We start from the raw sequence: 4,672 nt of genomic DNA on the forward strand, positions 1-4,672 counted from the left end.
TGTTGATGGTTTCCTTCACTGTGCAAAAGCTTTTTAGTTTGATGTAGTCCCATTTCTTTATCTTTGCTTTTGTTTCCCTTGCCTAAGGAGACAGATTCAAAAAAATATTACTAAGACCAATGTCAAAAGTGTACTACCTATGTTTTCTTCTAGTTTTGTGATTTCAGGTCTTACATTTAAGTCTTTAATCCATTTTGAGTTTATTTTTGTATATGGTGTGAGAAAATGTTCTAGTTTTATTCTTTTACAAGTAGCATTCCAATTTCCCAACACCATTTATTGAAGAGACTGTCATTTCCCCATTGTATATCCTTGCTTTCTTTGTTGTAGATTAATTGACCATAAGTGTGTGGGTTTATTTCTGGACTGTCCATTCTGTTCCATTGATCTGTGTGTGTCTGTTTTTGTGCCAGTACCATGCTGTTTTGATTACTATAACTTTGTACTATAGTCTGAAATCAGGGAGCAGGACACCTCCAGCTTTGTTATTTTTTCTCAAGATTGCTTTGAATATTCAGAGTCTTTTGTGATTACACACAAATTTTAGGGTTTTTTTTTTCATTCTGTGAAAAATGTTTAAATCTTAACCCTTAAATTCATAGATTATGGGTAGTTATAGAGACTCCTGAGATGAGGGGCTGTGGTGACTGGGGCAGCTGAGGCAGCAGCAGGCATTCAGAGGGCTTGGAGGCAGCAGCTATATTCTGTCATATACAGAAGCTATCAGTGTTTTAACAACTACCACAGCTGTACCAGCATATGCTGCTGAATTTCAGTAACTAGTATTAGTAAATTCCACTTTTGAAGGAATTGAGTTCAGATAACAAAAAAATTATAACAATCACAAACAATGGATTAAAATTGTTTTTTTTTTTCGCTGCAGTATTTCCTGCAGCAATTCCAATCATTTTGTGACTCCTCTGCTTCTCCCTATTTATGTAAAATTATTCTGATACTCCTTATTCTATCTCTTGCTTACCCTTAAAATAATATTTTAAAGGATATTAAAAAGAAATCATTTAAGACTATGTTGTATCCAGAAAAGGAGATACAGGCAAGAGCATAGTCATCTTGAGATTTAGCTGTGTTTTAAGCTATGGATAGGCAGGTTTAGCAGAGGCTCAGAAGAGAAGTGCTAGTGAGGTGTTTCAAGCTCAATTGATAATCTGGAAGACACACAGAAGTGGAAGGTATTAGAAAACCAAGGAAAAAAAGTTAAAAAATTAAACATTGACTCAGTGATCTGTGGAAAGATATCAAGCAGATTAATATACATGTAATTTTACTTTCAGAAAGAAAAAATAGGTCAAAATAAATAAATGATGATGCATTTGATTGATATGGTTGGGTTTAAGTCCATTATCTCGATATTCCTTTTCCATTTGTTCTTTCTGTTTTGTTTCTTTTTCCTCCCTTTCCTGTTTTCTTTTGGATGAAGAAAGTATAGTTTGCTATTCCATTTTATCTCCTCTCTTGGTTTTTTTAGCTTTACTTTTTTGTTATTTAATCGATTGCTTTAGAGATTACAATATTAATTTTTAACTTATTAGAACCTTGTACCTCTTCCTGTGAAATGAAAGAAAATTTCAATGATAAATTTCCATTTACCCCAGTTAAATATGAGCAAAAGATTTGTACAGTCACCTCACAAAAGAATTTATATTAATAGACAATAGAGACATGAGTATATGTTCAGCAGTATTAATTATAGAGAAATGCAAATTAAAAGCACAGTGAGACATAACCACACACCCACTAGAATGGGGAGAAAAATTAAAAATTGACAGTGTCAAATGTTGACCAGGATGTGGAGCACCCAGAGCTCTCATACATTGCTTGTGGATATATAAATATAAAATGGACAATAATTTTGGAAAACAGTTTAGCAGTTTCTTGTAAAGTTAAATATATTCCCAAGCTATGACCCAGTAATTCCATTTCTAAGTATTTACCAATAGAATAAAAACGTATGTCCACAAAAAGACTTGTACAAGACTGCTTTCAGCAGTTTTATTTATAATTGTACAAACCTAAAATGGTCTTTATCTTGACAAAAGTGTTGTTACAGTGGAGTATGCATTTATCAGATTCATTGAATTTATAATGTGCATTTCAATGAAAGTAAACATATTTTATTTTAAAAATAAAAATATTAACTGATAAAAAGAACAATAACTTTAAAAGTTCAGTACATTTATTCCTCCCACTTAGAAGTGAGTCATGCTGAACTCCAGAACAAATATTTATTAAATGCTATAATTACATCATTTTTTGATATGGAGATTCTCTGTGTATCCCAGAGTTCAACTACATTTACTTTCTCTGATCCAAATCACTAAGTGGTATCTCTGTTCTGAATTATATAAATGAATTCAAACATAGTCAAAACTCTCAAGTCAATTTGTAACTACACCAAAAAACTACAGCATGAGAAACTATATAACTGAACATGAACTGAATATTAAACTAGAGAAGTGGCCTTCACAATTCATTGCAAATAAAAATAATACTCAATCCTGAATTCCTATGAGGAAATAAAGTGTCTCTTAGTCATTGTTTATTTAATTTGCAATGTGAAAAAATAAAATCATGACAGCAATCTTAACAATGTTTTTACACTTGAGCAATAATTAAATAATAACCTTTGATGTCCACTAAGATAATGTGTCACCTTGCATATTCTCTAATTACAAAACCCTGTATAAGGCAAGAGGCATTAATAGTCTCCTCTGCCATTGCTGCCAATTCTCCCAGCACCACCAGGGCTCTGGGATTCTGTTGTGAGCATCTTGGCAAATGTGATTTGTAAGAACAGTAACATAATCTTTCTACTTTGATAGTGCAATCATGATCAGGAGCAGTGGTTTCCTGCTAATAGTGATACTTTCCTAGCCTGGACATCTTGCTAGCACATTTATTTGTCCTGGCTTGTTGATATTTCTACCACATCTTTAACATAAAGTAGTGATGAAAGATGTCTTTTCTTTTAATAAGCAGAGGAATAACAAATAGGCTCTATTACAACTTTTTAAATCCTTAAGCTATTTATGTTGTAGAAAGTAGTCTCGAGTCACCTCTTCATGGTCCTGTTGCAAGAGCATAATTGATTCTACTTAGGAAATGCTTTATGTCTGATGAACACAAAACGAAAATATTCCTTGTAATCATAAAGCCTATGTCTTTAAATAATAACAAAAGGTCTCCAAAAAGCTAATATTAATAGAAAGTATCGCACATTCTCAGAAGATGTCAGTGAAATGGAATGTCACCTAAGAAGACCAGCAACTCCCAGAAAAGACTCCCAAGGTGGTTGTTATCCACTGTAAGTTCATTGTAGGCATAAACTGTGCAGGAGAGATACCTAAATTTGTGAACACAAATGAGAATAATAAAGTTCTCAGGAGTAGACAACATTAACTAAACTCTCAGATACTAGAATGACAATTTGACCAAATCAGAAGCTTTTTCCCTATAAACAAGCTACATAAGAATACAAATTATCATAAATTTGCATAGATTCAGAACAAGGCAAGTTAGTTGATAAGATACAGCACTCAATGAAAGGACAGGCTTGCCACCATTATTTCTTCACAACTTCATTTAACATGTATTTATTGGGTGACTACTGTGTGCCAGTAAACAAGAAATGCAGTGTTCCTGCTCTCATGGAGTTTATCTTGAGAGACACATATCTACTTGGCCAAGAAATTCTCACCACTGGATAGTGTTTAGATGGACACTGTCAACATTGGCTCTTCTGAGTATTCCCCATCAGTGCCTCCAAGGCCCATCACTGTCACACATTCTCCAAACTGACCATGAAATAATTGGTGATGTTTCCTCTCCCCAAATGTAATCTCATTCCCCTACTTTCTCCTATAAATGACTCCGTCCAGTTCACCTTTGCTGGTGTTTTAGTTGTTCCCTTACTCGTTGGCCACATATTTACTCTTACAGATAATAACATCTATTATATTTGGACGTGATTAGTTTAACTCTTAGTAGACAATCGAAATTTTCGAGTTCTTGGAAGATACTTCATTGGGTTCCCCTAACCTGACACCAGGAATAAAGTTCAGTTTTCTACACTATATAAATTAACCATATACTTGTGCTTTGTCATCATCTCTATCAATGTTCACAAATATTAGACTACAGTTTCCATTTTATTAAAAACAAAAGAGCAGGGATTGTCTTTTCAGGGATTAAACTACATACCACTTGCCACAGTTTGGTGACAAAACTACATACCACCTTCATTTCTTGGATGATAACTGCATTCTGAATTTTTTCTCTGTGTGCCTGCGAGTTCGCAGCAGGAGGCTGAATATCACTGAATCTAAAAACGGTTTCCATGTAAGGGGCCTATAGCATGCATGGAGAGTCTTGAAGTCATCTCTTCTTGAATAATATTACTTGGTTATAGCTGGAAACTTCCATGTGCTACTTACAAAATTGTGTTCATATAGGCAGGCATTTATATTGTGCACCCTAATCACTATGGCTGGTTTGATGGCTCAGCTGACAGAGGTAATATACCTATAATCAAAGTCTGATTGAACTACCCCTCACTGCCTTCACAGCAGCTCTCTGCACTGATTCTTCATTTCCCCTTCAAAAGAGGGTATTTGCCACTTGTTTTGATATGATCTTGAAAGTCTGGCTATTTTCT

The sequence above is a fragment of the Neophocaena asiaeorientalis genome, unplaced genomic scaffold (genome assembly GCF_003031525.2).
Source record: "Neophocaena asiaeorientalis asiaeorientalis breed wild unplaced genomic scaffold, Neophocaena_asiaeorientalis_V1.1 scaffold296, whole genome shotgun sequence".
Taxonomy (NCBI): domain Eukaryota; kingdom Metazoa; phylum Chordata; class Mammalia; order Artiodactyla; family Phocoenidae; genus Neophocaena; species Neophocaena asiaeorientalis.